This window comes from Chrysemys picta, chromosome 6 (genome assembly GCF_011386835.1).
Source record: "Chrysemys picta bellii isolate R12L10 chromosome 6, ASM1138683v2, whole genome shotgun sequence".
In the NCBI taxonomy this organism is placed as follows: Eukaryota; Metazoa; Chordata; order Testudines; family Emydidae; genus Chrysemys; species Chrysemys picta.
The window spans coordinates 47345701-47364608 of record NC_088796.1 but is presented as its reverse complement, the minus strand read 5'-3'; the positions used below and the strand labels follow the sequence as shown (position 1 = coordinate 47364608).

Genomic DNA, 18908 nt, shown 5'->3' with positions numbered 1-18908 from the left:
GTACTTAAGTATTTAAATACATCACTAGCTTGTAATATTATAAAAAAAAAACTATCAAGAAATTTTAGAGTAAAAAAACTAACTGGTACAGTTACCACTCTCTGGTCAAAATATGTGTCATGTGGTGCAGCCCAGGGAGGCTGCACATCAAGGCATCAGCAGGTCTTTTCACCCCCTCCTCCTCAGTCCCCCAGAAACCACACGAATGTAGCTCTTTCTACTGACTAGAGTACATATATGCATTTCTTCATAATTGAAGGGGCTTAAGAGATGAAAATAAGACAAGGCTGGAAAACCCCAAAATTTTAAGAACTGAATATTTGATTTTAAAAAATTCATTCAAAAATACTTGTTTTGCATGTTCCTTACTGTACTTCAAATTATTATGAACCACATCACATCACTAAAGTTGAGCAAAAATTCCACATTTCAGATAATAATGGAGTTTATTCATTTTCACACAATATCGACATTTCAGAATAGCTGTAGGACTCCTAACCAATTCAGATGAGTTTCTATTAAAAAAAAAAACCTACAACACATAAATGCAACTCTTTTTAGCTATTTTCACTACCATGTTTAGCATTTGCACTTCCTTGACAAATCTCTCAGTATGCTACACAAACTTAAAATAAGAACAAAAAGAACCCCTGTAACATTGATTTTGAAATTTACTGTATACAAATCCAAGCAGAAGCTTCAAAAAATTAGATAAACAAGCAAAGCATCATATTTATAAAAAGGAGAAAGGCTATGTTTATAAATATGCAAAATCCCGTTAGGAGTTTTGTTTTGTTTTTTAAGATTTTGGATTATTTAATCCTTGTTTATCACTAATTCCCTTCAACATTAAACTTTTATAATCCCTTCTTATATAACACGGCAAAAAGTGAACAACTAGCTTGCGTTACAAAGCATTTTTAAAGGCCCCAAATAAATGGAAACAACAAAGTGGTGAAAATGTTAATCAAACATTTGAACAAAATGAAAACAACAATGGATTCAAAAGAAGCAGATACATAAATAATACTTTTCATTTCTAGCATGCCTTTTATCAGAGGCTCTCAAAACACTCTTCTAATATTAATTAATTTAGCCTCAATATCCCCATGACTCTACCCAGTGACTTTCCCAAAACCACAAAGGAGATCTGTGGCAAAGCTCAAAATACAATTAGGTCTCCTGACTCATTGTCTTGCACATTCTCCCTACCATATTAGTGGTGTTTTTCTCACATACGACTACTAAAAGACTACAAACAATGAGACCACACAAGTTACATAAACCTGGATTTAGAGATTTAAAAACTAAAAGAGAAAAAGCCTTAAAACAGGATATCAAACCAAACAAGAATATACACAATGAAACCTCAATCAAGGATCACCTCAAGTCTGAACTCAACAAAAAGTTCCCCAAAAATATCCCTGAGGTTTTGTTAATTCTTAGAACAGATAAAAGTCATCTCTATTAATAATTTGAAATGTAATGGTTCTTTCAGGCAGGTTTCGTTGTATTCCTATTTTTAAAAATACATAAACCTACCTTGATTACAGAATTTTCTTCATAATCTCATGATAGCATTGTGAAATTAATTGAGACCTGTATTTTATCACTCTCTTTAAGATAAGATTCCACATGAAGACAAGTAACTCCTCTGGTTCTTAATATATCCAGCATTATACTGATGAGAGAGAATAAAATCTCGTCTAGAAAACACTGTCAACATCCACCAAGTACCTCAGATTAATGCACCAACCACATTATTTGTAATCTGTTTTAAGATGCTTACACTGCTCTGGGTTAGTACCAGAGAAACAAATCTGAGCTGCTGATTTGAAAAACAAATCCAAGTACTTTTTTTTTATTTTTGGCCTTGCCAGTACTACGCTAATTTGACAATCATTAATGTTAACATTCTTGCACCACAGAGATATGGAATCCTTATGTAGATAAAGGATCTGACCTCAACAATCCTCACATAAGCAGAACTTCAGTGGAGATGAGTGAGAATTTTGCTTGTGCAAGGCCTACAGGATTAGGCTCAAAGTGTGTCTTTTTTTTTTTTTTTAATGTGAATCTTAACACTGGATTCTGCAAGAGAAAGTCATCAGCTTGTAAAATACTATATCAATTTTTTTCATTCTAAATCATAACAGAAATATGAATATCTACATTAAACTACATTGTTCTGGAGCAGAAGTCTAGCTCTGAGAAAGGATTAAAAGGTTAATTTTTAGTATTAAGATGGAAGATCATCACCATTTAATACCCAAGGAAGATGCCCACTTTTACCATGTGAGTATTACTAAATGACATACAGTCATCACTGCCAACTATTTTTTTTAACTTATAGTCATTAAAAATAGAACTGGATGTTAAAAACACCTTCATGTTGTCAGTATAACAATTTATATATTACTTTTTTTATTAACATAATTAGGAATTTCTCCTACCCTAGATTCACAGCCTGAGAAAAAACACAACCCCTGGAGACAAATACATTATTTAAAATGTAAGAACACCACTTATATAGCTTTTTACATCTTTTAAGTGCTTTATCAATACTGACTAATATTAGGGTCCAATATTGCTCCTATTGAAGTCAATGGCAAATATCAACGACCTCAATGGGAGCATGATTGGGACCACAATTAATTGTTATAAACACGGATGTGGTAGAGTTCAGTTAAGAGGAGCATGTTCTGTAACTGCACTTTAAGGCCCCAATTAAACAAAGTGTTTAAGCGTGTGTGCCTAATTTTAAACATGTAACCCCACTGAAGTTATTAAGTGATCAAAGTTAGGCATGTGATTAAGTTTCCTGCTGAATCAGAGGCTGAGTTTCCTTAGTGATGATTCAGTTAGACAATATTTATTGTGCTGGCTTGAATTTACATGTTCTGTCCCATGTATTCCTGTTGTAACAAGAAAATCACCAGGTTTCTTAAACAGTAGTCTCCAAGCTATAAGATTTTTGCCAATTAACCTCCAGGGCACCTTTCTATAATAAGAACGGGCCAGAAGTTTTCTAAATTAATTGATTAAAAATCTGTGTATGAGAGCCTTTGAAGTAGGCACCGTTAATAATTAAATCTGAATGAAAAGTTCATCAATCTGAAAATTATTTCAGCCATCTTCCATCTCTGTCGCTCAAACCAGCAGTTAATGCACTATTTCACAAAAACAATCTAACATGTAGTACGTCTTTGCTAATATTTCACATCTAAATGACAGAGAGCTATGACTAACTGGAGCAAAAGGGATTTTACTTCATAGTCCGTATTCTTCCTGTAATGTTCTCCTGATCTACCTGGCATCCACTCATCCCAACCCTTATTCTTTTTCTTAACCTCTCTCTCTCTTCTGGCTCTTTCCCTTCTCAATTCAAGAATGTTTTAGTCTCCCCCGTCTTAAAAAAACCCACACTTGGCCCCACTTGCCTCTCCAACCACTGCCCCTTCTCCCTTTCATCTCCAAGCCCATTGAATGCATGGTGTACAATAGCTGTCTGGACTTCCTCCCCTCCAATTCCATCCTAGACCCTCTCCAATCCAGCTTCCACCCTTTGCCCTGCTCTGAAACCACTCTCACCAAAGTCTACAATGACCTCTTTTTAGCCAAAGCTCAGAAGCAATACTCCATCTTTATCTTTCTTGACCTGTCAGCTGCCTGACACTGGTGACCATGCTCCTCTTCTTGAAATCTTCTCCTTCCTTGGATTCTGTAACTCCATCCTATTCTATATAACTGCTCCTTTAGCATGTCCTTTGGAGGATCCTCCTCACCTCTCCTCAAACTGCCTACGGCAGGGATTGGCAACCTTTGACCCACAGTCCATCAGGGAAATCCGCTGACAGGCCAGAACGGTTTGTTTACCTGCAGCGTCCGCAGGTCCAACCGATCGCAGCTCCCACTGGCCACAGTTTGCTGTTCCAGGCCAATGGGGGCTGCGGAAAGCAGCATGGGCTGAGGGATGTGCTGGCCGTCGCTTCCCACAGCCCCCACTGGCAGCAGAATCAGTAGGTGTTTGCTGTCTATACTATTAGTTATTGTTAAGGATACAATTTGGTCACGGATTCCATGACTTTAACAGATCTCGGTGACGTCTTTGGCGTCAGCCCTGTGGATGGTGGTGCTCGGGCTTCCGTGATTTATTGTTTATTGTCTGCGATCTGTCAGTTATTTTTACTAAAAATACCCATGACAAAATCTTAGTTAACTAAGTTATCCTAAAATGTGCCTCACTTAATACTGCAATACTGCACTTATGCACAGTCTTCTATCTAAAAATATTCAAGCATATAAATTAAAACACCCTATCAAAATAAGCATCACATAAGGTTAATAATTTATGTTAATGAACATTTATCTATGAATCATCATTACTGCTAGCCATTGGCGTCAATGGATTATTTGTATATGGTGTAAATAAATCTCATTAATAAAGATATAAATGTGGCTCAATAACTTGAGTGGCTAAAGATTTTATTTTAAGAACATAATTCAATTGAGTTAGCACGCCTAAAATTCTAGTTCAATACTCATCCTATAAGTATCACATTAAGAATAATAAGAATTTGAAACGTACTGTAACTGAAGTATGGCACTCTTCAGAACAGTACTAGACAAATACCTGTAACATTATTATTACAGTTACTCCTATAGGTTGACAGGTAGGTAAAATATTGTGTTAAAGAGAGAACTGAATCTGAAAGTTATCTGATTCTGTTATCTATAGTAAGAATTTGCTAATATAGAAAGTTATCATTTGTACACATTGAAAATGTTGGTGTGCCCCAGGGACCAGGACTGATGTGTCCAATGCATTTATTAATGATAAAAAAACCAGGATGAATTGCATGGCACTCAGATACCATGATGATGAGATCCATTTAAAACAAGATGACAACATTTGCTAGCAACACAACTATTTAGGTTAATCAAAAGTAGGGAGGATCAGGAACTCCAGAAGAATTTAAGCAAGCCTAAGTAACTGGGCAGCAAAGAAAGAGAAGGTAGTTTAAAAGATAAAAGAAAAGACATATGAGAAGGAAGCCAGAGACACCAGCCATTGTGTACAAAGAGGACTGTGTTATCAGTGGCATGAAATACATTGCACTTAGGCAGAGAGGATAAACATAAGGAGGAAACCACTGCCAACAAAGCAGAGGTGGTCCCAGACCATTCTGACGGGAGTAGTTTCAGGCTACAGTATCACAGGGATCAGCTAAAAGACAAATAAATGCTTTATAGCAATAGACTGGAAGCAAATAAGATGTTAGGCTTAAGCAGAGGATACAGAATACTACAGAAGAATTTATAATGCCCCTACTGAACACCAATGATACAGTAGAACCTCAAAGTTACAAGCTGACCGGTCACCCACACACCTCATTTGGAACCAGAAGTATGCTATCAGGCAGCAGCAGAGACCAAAAAACATTTAAAAAAGCAAATACAGTACAGTACTGTGTTAAACGTAAACTACTAAGAAAATAAAGGAAAAGTTTAAAAAAATTTGACAAGGTAAGGAAACTTTTTCTGTGCTTGTTTCATTTAAATTAAGATGGTTAAAAGCAGCATTTTTCTTCTGCATAGTAAAGCCCTATTAAGAATGTTCAGTTGTAAACTTTTGAAGAACAACCATAATATTTTGTTCAGAGTTACGAAGATTTCAGAGTTACGGACAACCTCCATTCCTGAGGTGTTTGTAACTCCGAGATTCTATTGTACATTTGCACCTTTAATGCTGTATTTTGTTGTTTCCCTTTTGTTTCAAGAATCACATCATGTAAGAAAGATAGAGGTGAAACATGAGTAGGAACAAACACTCATGAAGTATTTACACTAGTGTTTACAAAAATGTTAGTTAACACATATTAACTGCCAGCCATTTAACATGTTACAGACAAAACTCTAGACAAGACTGGTGATCATTTGTTTGATTGGTAGGTGAAAGGAATTCATATACAATCCTTTCCCTACTATATCCTAACTTTCTCTTCATTATTCATCCTGGAACTCTCCTAGAGTCCCACACTCCTTTGTGGGTGTCCGATGCTCCCTTTCCCAAGCCTGTGTCTGGTATCACTTCTTCAAGCTACCCCACGATTTCCTAATTGTTCAACCTCTCCTGGTCCCATTCCAAGGTGAAGATGGGCTCTCAAGCTACAAAGTATCCTCAGACATTCAAAAATGACTGCACGGTTTAAGTTAGAGCAGAGCTGAGACCCCCTTCCCGGCAAGGCTACAGCTGCTCATTTGCATTTTGCAGATGGTACTAAGCAACCACAGCATGCTGCATAAACCACTGCTCAAAATAAGATACTATAGTACGCGGACTATCAGTCTGTTCTAATATCAGCATTGCCAACGCTCATGATTTTCTCTCAAGTCTTGTGATTGGTGTTTTTATTAAAGCTCCAGTGTCTGGAATCAGGTTTTTAATCAGAGAATCTTTGCTTTCATTAAAAAAGTTGAAAGTTTCTAGTCCTTAAGCCTTCAGAGAGTAGCTGGACATCATGAACCCTAAAATGCCAATACCATAAGACAAAAAAAAAATCCCCTGTTTTTGGAATTTCGTGATTTCTAAGCCAATCTCAGAATTTTTGAGCCATCCTTTGGGCTGGCAATGCTGCAGTATGGCAGTGGCTATGCTGCTGCTGTGATGAACAACTAATACCAACTTGAGGATCCCTGATGAAGTTTTTTTTAAATCAATTTAGAAATCACCCAAGTTCCAATAGAAGAGTAAGTTTATTGGTTAATTTCCACCAAAGCTTTGAGAACTGCCATTCATTAGAATGTGTTTACCCTCTAAACTCCGTTGCTGAGTGTATGTAGAATTACAAAGAGCCAGACAAATGATTTGTCTTCTAGTAACAGCAGAATGTACTAATAAAACACCTGTCATATGTGACAGCCTGTGTACAAAAGTAGAAATGAACTATGGTTAGTACAGCATTCCATACCAGATGAAGTTCATTGAAAGAAATAGATTCCATGCCTAGAAATGGCCACTGAAGTTATAATGGTAACTAATCACCTCTATGTTAAGTTTCCAAGACACATTCTTCTAGCATTGCTCCAGGGGCTATTGATTTGATGAAGGCTCCACCCTTCCTGGTTATGTAATTTCCCTCCCCCCCCCCATGATTGCACAAGATTAAAGAAACTTGATAAAACATGTTAGTGAAGCATATCTATCACCTTCATTTTATTTGACTTCATAAAAGCTAACAAACATCAACAGTGGTGTCAAGTTCTGTTCATCCTGACCCAAAGCTTGCAATTGTAGCCATGCAAGCACAGAGGTCTGCCCACATGGATGTAATTGGAGGACCTGGTCCCATGTTACCACAATATGAACCTCTTATTAAAGACTCTTTTTACTATTAAAAATACACAGCAGCCATAAAGAAGACAGATAGAACTACACTATTTGATAGTATAAGCAAAGACGAAGAATGCTAAATGACAGTTCACTATAAAGTCCACTCACTAGACTCATAGCACAAGGGGTTCAATTTTTATTTATAAAAAATAAAATTCCCAATTATTTTCAAAATACAGAAAAAAATAAGTTAGTCCTGTCTATTCTCACTAATTCTGGAATAATTTTAAGGCAGCCTTGAAAGTCTCTTACTTTTGAGAAGACTGAAGGAATACATTCCAGGGAGATATTTAAAACCTCTCTTGCTGAAACTGACTCTCAGTTTGAGAGCTCTGAATACAACAAAATGTTAACTTTATTATTTGTAGTCACCAAGTAAGTGTTGGGTGTATTCTGTCATTAAAAAAAAAAAAAAAAAAAAAAGAAGGCAGTGTGAACAAACAAAACTGCAGGGATGACAGACAATAGTTACCCAGGCATAACTATCCTTTTATGCGTTTCACTTCAGTAGTTTTTAACAGGGTGCAAGGGGGGAGAAGTTATCCAGTCCCTTTGCACTGTGAATGGCTTATACCCAATGACATTCCTCGGAGCAAGAGTTGGTTTTTGTTTTCTTAATTTACAAACAACAACTTTATTACCAGCTCAATGTTACAATGTGAACACACCAAGGGCCATGCACGGATAATAAAAAGTGCCAGAGATGAGTATGCACCTCACATTATTAAAAGCGTGCAAGCTATTATCTACCCCAAATTTTACATTTCACAGACCACAACAGGATGACTAATACTTTTTGGAATGTACTGACTGATAAGATTTGATGACTAGGTTACAACTTTGGGGGGAGGGGAGAAAGCACTTCTCTATGCCCGGGTGAAGGAACGGGGCACGCACACAGTCAAATTACCAAGCTTTTCAAAATATATACATGCAAAAGAGCTAAAAATATAGTAAAGTTAAAGTCTGTTTCATTTTAGATCTAAAACTATTAAATATTTTAAAATACCTGTCACTATAGTCAGTAATACCTGTGAGGGATCACCATAGCTTTGTATAAAGTAGACACTCCTACCACACCAAACCCTATTACATTTAAGAAGTGATGCAAATAAAGTGTGGTTGTACTCTGGAGAATTACTCTGTAAGTGTCATCATTAGATTCCATACTTGTCTCTCAATGATTCCAGATCAGTTATTCTCTCATATATAAATAAATGAATGAATGAAAACTAAGGGACAGCCCTACACACTCAAGTAGGTTCTTTCCAATTTGCATTTTACTAGTAATAAATATTTTGCAGGCCAAATTCTGCCCTCAGAAATACCTGTGCAACCCCCAGTTACCTTATATTGGCTTGTACAAATGAGACGGGATAATCAATTCTGTTGACAGACAAGCAAGAAGAGACTCTGAGTTGTATATTCTTTAGAGTGCTAACAGGAGTAAAAAGATAGCAGATATGATTCAATACACATCTGAACCAGATTAATGGGTAAATTGCCATTTTACATACTTTTCAAAGTAGAAGTCATCTGTGTAGAAGTCATTAACAAGTGCTCTAAAGGCAACCTTTGACCCACATTTGCCTATTTGTTGGAGAGATTGAGGAGATTAAGTGGAGAAGGTACATTTTAAAAACTGCTCACTATTCTGTCTGATACATATGGGTTCCCTATGTAACTAAGTGACTTTGGTACTTTTGCTTCCCTAAACAATGGAGACTAGATAGGGTCACACTGGGGGAAAACGTAATATTAAACACAAGTAATGCCCACAGTCCCAAAGTATCAAGTTGTTTCTACAAAAATGATCAGCAATAAAATAATTATTGTTCAAACAAATAGTTATCATTAAGCTTCAGAGTTAACACAATTTGAGATTAACTGAAGAGTTCACACACCTTTCAGACATACTGTTTCCAACTAATTTAAATAATGGATAAATTCACATTCATTAAGTTTTCATTGTAACCATTAAATTAATAAACTAGAAATTATTTTAACTGAAAGTTTAAATTGTACAGAAGCTGATGAAGCAACCCAGAAAAAAGTGCTGGTACAGTCAAGGCTTGGAATAATAAGATGACAATGTACTCAGTTTCTGTATAAAAAGGTTGAGGGAGGCAGAAGACACAGACTACAGTGATCTCCAGTAACCCTTTACCAATCATTCAGTGGAGCAGCATTGATTTCATTATGTTGATCATCCTGCCATGACAAATACACTAGTTAAAAACTGGAATAGATATACCACACTTCAGCAAACAGTGATGCATAATATACCAAAGTGAACACCTGTGTTTACTGAACAGATAGCCGGTAGGTAAGAGAAGGGAAAAAAAGTTGGACACATAAACAGAAAGAACAAGCAGTATCAACTAGACAATGTTTTCACCCCTCAGCTCACAGAGAACCTCCCACAGTTGACTCATTTTTGTCAGGATGCATATGGTTAAGGAGGGGCAGAGGAAAAGTAATCAAAGCTCATAAGACTTTGAAAATGGCAGTTTCCTATTGGGTGTTATTTTTAAAGATTGGTTTTATTGAGCACTTTACTCTTCAGATATAGTAATTAAAAATAAGTATAATGTATATTACACCTGAGCCATTGCTCTAAATCTGGCTTCCACAGAGTCATCCCACTTTTCCTCGCGCTGATTTGGCCTCTACAAGAGGACAAGAAGGCCAGCTCAGCCTAAGTTATAGCCAAGACCTCTCTTGGCTTTATCAATGATGGCTCATGTCAAAATAAAACACTTTGCTGCAGGGCAAACAAAACACATCCTGCAAAGGCCCATTGTATAATATACACCTTTCACAAAAACTGCCTGGCTGCATCAAATTGTTTGGGCCAGAGATGTGGCCATTTCCTTGGAGCAAAGATAAACTTACATAAAACTTTAGCAGTATGCAACATCCAACCCCCCAGGTGTTAGGGTGGATCCAATTCCTGTGCAAAAGTAACAAGCTGTAGTGCAGCAGCTGACAAATCTAGCACACCTCCCTCATCTAGGTGAGAGGGGAGGGGGGGTTAAGGCAGGGTGTATAGCCTTCTTTACAATTAAGGATTTTGCTGTGTTTGTCTGAGGCCTTTATAGTCACCCTCAGTTTATTCCCACACATCCAAAAATGACCTCCATTGATTTCTACTACTACACCTTGAAACCGCTGCCTTTGCCTAACCCAGGCCTTTAATTCACACACAGCTGGGGAGAGGGCTCCATGCAGCAGCACTCCGTCCGTGCCCCCCGGATTTCAGTAGGGCAGCTACAGCCCAGAAGGGGGTGGCCAAGCCGGAGGAGGAACAGGCCAAAGAGCAGGGCCGAGAGCCCTGGGGGTCAGGGGCAGGGAGGCCAGCACACACCTGGTGCGATGGCCTACCATGGGGGAGGGGAACACCAGCAGCGCCCCGGCCAGCGCCTCGCCGCCCAGCTGCCTGGCGGGGAGACCCGCCGCCAACGCCACGCGCCGCCCCCGGGCTACCGGCACCCCCGGCTGCTTGCCGGCCGCGGAGGAGGCCGGGCTGCCGCGTCGCGGCTCAACCCTCCGAGCCAGGCCCGGATGAGGGGGGAGGAGGCTGGGAGGCACCAGCGGGCGGCAGCCAGGTTAGCCGGGGACCGCGGCGCGAGCCCCCGCAGTCGGCGCTCGCTCACCTCGGCCGGCCCTTTGCCGCTGGGAGGGCGGCGGCGGGGCGTGTGGGTCGGTGAATGAATGGAGGCTGCAGCGCCCGGCTTCACCAGCAGCGTCCCGTCTCTCACCTTCTGCCTCCCTCACAGCCGCTGCCCGGCGCCTGAGCAGCTCATCCCTGCTGCCGCCCCCCCGCTCCGGCTCCGGCTCCCTCCCCTCTGACGCACTGGCTCTGCAACGCCTCGAGCATCGCCCACCCTCGGCTCCCCGGCGCGCGTGGTACCCAGTGCAGCCTCCTCCTCGCCGCCAGCAAAGGCGGGCGCAAAACAGCGAGACTTCGGGACTAAAGCAAGCCGCCTTCGCACACCAGCACCGGGCAAGGGGGCTGAGTCTCCCTTCTCTATCGAGCATGGGGCAGGGCTGCTGAACGACAATACTGGACTAACAGACTTGTCCGTGGGGGGGCTGCAATAATGCATGCAAATACTCCCTATTGAGTACACTCTCGCGGATGGTGTGCGATGCCCTTACTGTCAGCATGAGCGCCTGCGTGTCAGGGAAATAAAGAGCAACCACAGAGAAAAGCAGGACAAAGCTTATTGTCAGGGACAGCCCTGCATGCTTGATTCATGGTAAAAAACTAAACGGTTGTAGCATGGTGCAAGCCTTTGCATAGATATTGCAGAAGTACAGGATAAGACGCATTCTACATTGACATGGATGGAAGGTAAACATCTAATTGGGGCCATCCCTTAAAATAAGGGGCAGGTGGTGACCCCTCTTACTGCTGAATGCAGTAATGTTTTATGAAGATGTATATTATTACAACAGGAAGAGAAGAGCACATACACAATGGTATTTATCACTTTATAGCAGTTATATTTCCAAAGTGCTGTAACTCTACTGAAATCTATCAGATTACAAGAGGATTTCTGAGAGGAGTAATGGAAAATTCTCCTTTAAAAATATAGAGATCGTCTTAAACAAGGAGCTACTTGTATTCAGGCTTTGACTAGACTGTGGCCTTTTGATCCTGCAAGTTTAGATTCAAATGGATAAAATCTTGAATCCATACAGAAAACCATTGGCTCTAATGGGGCTCCCTGTGGATTCCAAGATCCACCCACACAGCTCTGCTTGCAGGATCAGGACTTGATCTTTACTGTCTTTTATCTTTGTGTGTTGGTTGCTGATGTTTGTTACTCCTGCATTGCTGTTACATAGAGCTACAAAACGTTGGAAAAGATGCTGCTCTATATAATAATATAAGGTAAAACTGTGATATTAAGACATGTGGATTTACATCCACAAGAGAATTCAAAAGTTTCACATAAATGTTAACTCGACTACGTTGTACAGATGTGTGCATAATGATATGCATGCACAATATGCATATATTCAGCACAAAAACTATGTTAAAAGAACATTAATGTAACAAAGTCAAGCACTCAAAATGCCAGAATTAAGATTGCCTGTGCAACCTAAATTCAGTCCCCTTGTGTATATGCATTATATGATCTTTAATTACATGATCACATACTATTTTTTCCACAGGATCCCCATCTGATTTAGCGTGTGGGATCAACTTGCTCTGGTGATAAATCAGGTTTATGCAGTGAAGGTTTATGAGATCCCTCATTCATTTGTTGCACAAGTTGGAGGGTATGTCATGAATGAGGCAGGGACCTGCAAGAAGAGAAAATACAGTTTCATGGTGAATGGTGCCCTTGAGAACTGGATTCTATCCCTGACTCCAGCACAGAGAAGAGAGAAGGTGGGGGCTGGACTTGTCATTGGAGGAAATCAAGGGAAATTTGATAGCTGGGAGACAGACACAGGTATATCACTGGTACGGGGGAGGAAGGGGACAGGAAAAAATATTTGTAATATTAAATGGGGTTAAAATGCTTGAAAAGCCAAGTTCTGTATACAAGTTCTCACTGCCCTCCACTAAGAGGAACTTTTGAAAAATGCCTCACAGTAATGGGGAAAACTGCAGGTTGCATCTAGCCTAACACTTTTTGTCTGCAGACAATGAGTCAAAGATTCAGGGCTGGAATGGGGAAATTTACTGGTATAATTATACTGCTATAATTTATATCACCATATCTCCCTTCCTGGACACACACATTCTGGAGTCAGAATGCCTTTTTCCAGTTTAGTTTATACCACTTCTAAAGCAACATAAGAGTTTCCATACAGGGAGTTATACAGGTATAACTATACTGATATAATTATACTGGTAAATATTCCTGTGTAGATAATACCAAAGTTATAGGCCAATAGACTTTGATCAAGGGACACAGATTTGCAGACCATCTTCCTCTCCCACCCCTCTCTTTATACAAAGTTCAGATAGGATTAACCTCTCACAAGTCTAGGGGAAAAGTGCAGGAGAATCATTGTGCAAAAGTTAATGTGTATACAGGTGTTACCAAACAGAGAGGATTACCAATTTTCCAAATAAACACAGGGCCAATTTGAATATCAAATGCAATCAGTACAAGTACACACAAATAGAAACACAAAATTAACCATACAAATGCAGCCAAACACAAAAAAGCCATTTGCAGACGTATGTGATTTTTAGGGCTGTCGATTAATTGCAGTTAACTCACACGATTAACTCAAAAAACATTAATCGTGATTAAAAACATTAATCGTAATTAATCGCACTGTTAAACAATAGAATACCAATTCAAATGTATTACATATTTTGGATGTTTTTTTACATTTTCAAATATATTGCTTTCAATTACAACACAGAATACAAAGTATACAGTGCTCACTTTATTATTATTTTTATTACAAATATTTGCACTGTAAAAATAATAAAAGAAATAGTATTTTTCAGTTCACCTGATACAAGTGCAATCTGTAGTGCAATCTCTTTATAGTGAAAGCGCAACTTACCAATGTAGATTTTTTTTTGTTACATAATTGCACTCAAAAACAAAACAATGCAAAACTTTAGAACCTACAAGTCCATTCAGTCCTACTGCTTGTTCAGGCAATCGCTAAGAGAAACAAGTTTGTTTACATTTATGGGAGATAATGCTGCCCACTTCTTATTTACAGTGTCACCTGAAAGTGAGAATAGACATTCGTATGACACTTTTGTAGCCAGCATTGCAAGGTATTTACATGCCAGATATGCTAAACATTCGTATGCCCCTTCATACCTTGGCCACCATTCCAGAGGACATGCTTACATGCTGATGACACTCATTACAAAAATAACGTGTTAATTAAACTTGTGACTGAACTCCTTGGGGGAGAATTGTAATTCCCTGCTCAGTGTTTTACCTGCATTCTGCCATATATTTCATGTAATAGCAATCTCAGATGATAACCCAGCACATTGTTCATTTTAAGAACACTTTCACTGCAGATTTCACAAAACGCAAAGAAGCACCAATATGAAATTTCTAAAGATAGCTACAGCACTAGACCCAAGATTTAAGAATCTGAAGTGACTTCCAAAATCTGAAAGAGATGAACCTGAACCACCAAAAAAGAAAATCAACCTTCTGCTGGTGGCATCTGACTCAGATGATGAAAATGAACATGCGTCAGTCTGCACTGCTTTGGATTGTTATCGAGAAAAACCCATCATCAGCATGGATGCATGTCCCCTGGAATGATGATTAAAGCATGAATGGACATATGAATCTTTAGCACTTCTGGCACATAAATATCTTGCAATGCCGGCTAAAATAGTACCACATGAACGCCTGTTCTGACTTTCAGGTGACATTGTAAACATGACAAGGGCAGCATTATCTTCTGCAAATGTAAACAAACTTGTTTGAGCAATTGGCTGAACAAGAAGTAAGTTTGAGTGGGTTTGTAGGCTCTAAAGTTTTATATTGTTTTATTTTTGATGCAGTTATTTTTTGTACATAATTCTAGATCTGTAAGTTCAACTTTCATGATAAAGAGATTGCACTGCAGTACTTGTATTAGGTGAATTGAAAAATACTATTTCTTTTGTTTTTTTACAGTGCAAATACTTGTAATCAAAAATAAATATAAAGTGAGCACTGTACACTTTGTATTCTGTTTTGTAATTGAAATCAATATCTTTGAAAACGTGGAAAACATCCAAAAATATTTATGTAAATGTATTATTGTTTAACAGTGTGTTTAATTGCACAATTAATCACGATTGATTTTTTTTAATCATGCAATTAATCACAATTAATTTTTTTAATCGCTTGACAGCCCTAAAAAGAAAAGTTGGTCTTCAGTATGATCTTCCATCATATGTGAAATTACTGCGCCTATTCCACAGGGGAAAGAGGTATTGTAGTGTGTAAGGATCCTTTCAGATGCTGTAAACTTCTTGGCCTCGTCTAAGGAATTGGTGCAGTGTGCATTTCTGTCCACTGTTTAATAGTTTGTTTACAGGATGTAACAATTTCACTATGTTAGGCAAGAATCTGTAGTAAAAAATTATCAGCTTCAGAAAGGCATGTAATTGTGACACATTTTGAGGTTGAGGTGATTTAAGGATAGCTTCAACTTTGTCTTGTTATTTTGCAAATTATATTAATGGTATGGCCATAATTTGAATCTTTGAAAAATTCACATTTTCCTTATTTGCTCTAAGACTGCAGTCAGACAGCCTCATCAGAGCTTCTAGAGGTTTATAAGGTGCTCTTCATCATTAGTTCTTGTGACCACTATATTGCCCAAGTAACAATGAGCACCAGAAATAATCTGTAATACCTGGTCTATGGCACACTGCCAAATAGGAATCCTGGTGCAGATAATGGAGTCAACTCTGAGACCCACCAATCAGTGGTCCTCAGAACTGTCCTATTGTTCTCACGGAACTGGTGCCCAAAAGGGACACCGTTAATTGTTGGAGGAAAGTTGACCTACGTATTGATAATTTCTTTCAATAAGCAATGAGGGTTCCACAACCTTTTTAGGACCAGGGGTAGGTACCAGCCAATCAATCAATCTAAAATGGTGACCAATTCCCTCTTCTCCTCACACCAACTTTAATTTTCACACTTGTCTAGACTTAAGAGCTTTGCCAATATAGCTATGTTGGCAAAACCCTCCTAGTGTACATGCAGTTATACCAACCAAACAGTGCTTTGGTAGTATAGCTTATGTTGGTTTGGTGAGCTCAATAAGCTATAACATCAGAAACATTTTTTGCTAGTAGAACTGTGTCCACACTGGGGCTTTTGGCAGCATAGGCATGTCATTAAAAAAAAAAATCACCCTCTAACCAGTATATCTAAGCCTGCAAAACTTTTTAAGCATAGACGTAACCCAAGAGACCTAAAACAGACCTTTCTAACGGAAGGAATTCTTCATCCAATGGCAACTGCACAAGCACTTCCTGTCCTTTTCACATTTAAGAGGATATGTATAAGGTTCTTTGGAGAGCATATTACTCAGGATTTGAAATAAGTGTGGAATCCAGTGTTCATATATTAAAAATCACATAATTTATACCAACAAGAGGTGGGGCTATGAAGCCCTCTAGTCAGGCATGAGAAGGACAACTTACCATCTACGCCCTATTCATCTGTTTTCAGACATTTCCAGCTGAACTCAGTATGATGCAAGGTTCGTTTTGAGAAAAGAGAAATATTGTGCATGTTCAGTATGTCATTTTCAAACATTCATGACTTAGTTGAAAACATGGCTTTGAAATAAACGCAGTAGAGTTTTCAGTACTCACTTAGAAGCAAGAATATGCCAGGTTTGATTTTCTAAATTTAAGGCATTTTTTGAGCTATTCAAGTGCAAAAAACATCTGACGTTTACATTAAAGGTGAACTGCCACAGTTTACAATCAGCATAAGGTTTCTAGCAAGCTTCCAAAAGTGGAAAATAAAGTCATTGTTTTGAAAATGTAATTTTCTTAATGAGGAGGGGTTTGAGTGTGCTGGCAAACACTCGCTGAGATTTTGCTGAGTTATGAGGATTTGCATACGCTCAGTATGTTTTGGTTTTATTTATTTTAGACAATGAACCACCAAGTTTTCAGAGGATGTTAACTGGGCTTCACACGTAACCGTGTAGCAAGCCTGCACATCTCCCGAAGTTCTCATTGAGACTCTGAATCCTCTGCCCAGCAGCCAGTCCAAGCAGGCATGTTGGGCACTGGTTACATATACAAGAGTTAAATGGGGCGGGGGAGGGTGGAATCCCTCCCCCTGCGGCCCTCAAGCAGCTGGAAATCTACTCTTGCAGAGCATGCCCTAGTTCAACAGCTCAAGGAGGAGTCACAGTCCCTAATTAAGCTCACCTGCATAGCAAAGGGTAGAAGGATTTTTGCAGTACCAGTTCCCTGATCTTGCACCATACTCCCTTCTTCCACCTACATGCTGCTACGCAGGCACTCCCACCTGGTGAATTCCATACCATGTTGGGCAAACTTATCTTCTGCACAGCCCCCTTACAACTAGCACCACCACTGCACAGCAGAACCACACGAATATAAATACACATGCATATAAAACTACACAAAAAAACTGTATAAATATTCAATTGTATTATTTGAGACATAGCATATGATCATATAACTAAAGACCAGGGATGAAATCTGAAATCAATGGCAAAACTCCAATTGACCTCACTGGGGGGCAGGGTTTTACCCCATATCTTCAAAACCACTGCAGACAGGGATGGTGTTAAGTTTGTATGGTGATGTAGGAATATTGCCTAGGCAGATGTGGTTTTCTGAGGATAAATTGCACATGTGGAGTAAAAGAAGTAAAATGTATGCAGTGGGATTTTTTTAAAATACCAGCCAACACTTTTACAGCTTACCATATACTGTTGCTCCCAATGGTATAGATTCATTTATTATTACAAATCAGGCATTTATTAATTATTCTGAAGAGTTTTTAATTTTTGTTAAAGGGAGATAGACTATTTTAAAACCATATTTTTAAAAATATTTTTCCCCCTCAGTTTTGTTACTTAGAAATCTCAGAGTGAAATTTGTTTTTAAATCCAATTTGTAAGTCTCCAGTTTTACGGATTCTTTTCATATGCTAATTCCTATGCAGACTGAGGAAGTGTGCTTACACATCCTGGGACTTGCTGCCGACATGCACCAGCATGACGACATCAGCATTCATTGCTCTGGAAACCACATATGCACTCCCCAAGAAGCCTGTGTATGAGGAGAGCTGCTGCACTAATGCGTTAGAGAAGTGGAAGAATAACGATATTAGATTTGCTTTTCTTTCCATCACTGTCAAACAGTATCCATGTGTGGGAGAAGCAATAGCATTTGGGAGAAGGACAGGCATCCCCCACAGTAGTATTTTGGGGGTGCAGTAACCAAAAAAGCATTTTCAGAGAGAGGGATGAGGCACCATACCAGTGCTGCAATAGTATACTGGGGGTGGTGCGTATTCCCCCTGCAATACAATTTGGCAAGACCCCAGCAAGAACAGTTTAGATAAGGGCTGTTCTGCACTAGCACCCACCATTTTTGGGAGGAAGGGGAAGAATGAAGGGGTGTCCAACATATTACTATGAATTTCTGCATCTTCTGCCACCCCACAACAGCTGGGACTCTCATAGCAGCTACGTTTTGTCCAGAATTGTGTGTGATATTTATTATTCATGCAAATTATTTGCAAATATTCAAGTTAACTTATAAGAATGGCCATACGGGGTCAGACCAATAGTCCATCTGGCCCAGACCAATGGTTCATCTGGCCCAGTATCCTGTCCTCTGACAGTGAGTGATGCCTGACGGTTCAGAGGAAATGAACAGAACACTACAATGTATCAAGTGATCCATCCCCTGTCACCCACTCCCAGCTTCTGGCAGTCAGAGGTTTAAGGACACCCAGAGCATGAGGTTCTGTCCCTGACCATCTTGGCTAGTTGCTATTGATGG

At 39.2% G+C, this 18908-nt stretch overlaps 1 protein-coding gene across 13 annotated transcripts in view; it reads right to left on the bottom strand.

The window, feature by feature from the left end:
• The window catches only part of FAM169A (family with sequence similarity 169 member A), a 181543-nt gene that overhangs the window by 49120 nt on the left and 113515 nt on the right, over positions 1-18908 (bottom strand). For 2 of the 13 annotated variants that reach the window (XR_010588792.1, XM_065550115.1), the window contains exon 1: positions 11050-11450. The exons of 2 other annotated variants lie outside the window; for them this stretch is intronic. The gene's annotated coding sequence lies outside the window, so the exon portion shown is untranslated. Of the gene's footprint in view, positions 1-11049; positions 11451-18908 lie in introns of those variants that run through there. 9 more of the 13 variants (XR_010588791.1, XM_065550113.1, XM_065550114.1 and 6 more) reach the window with 6 other exon arrangements.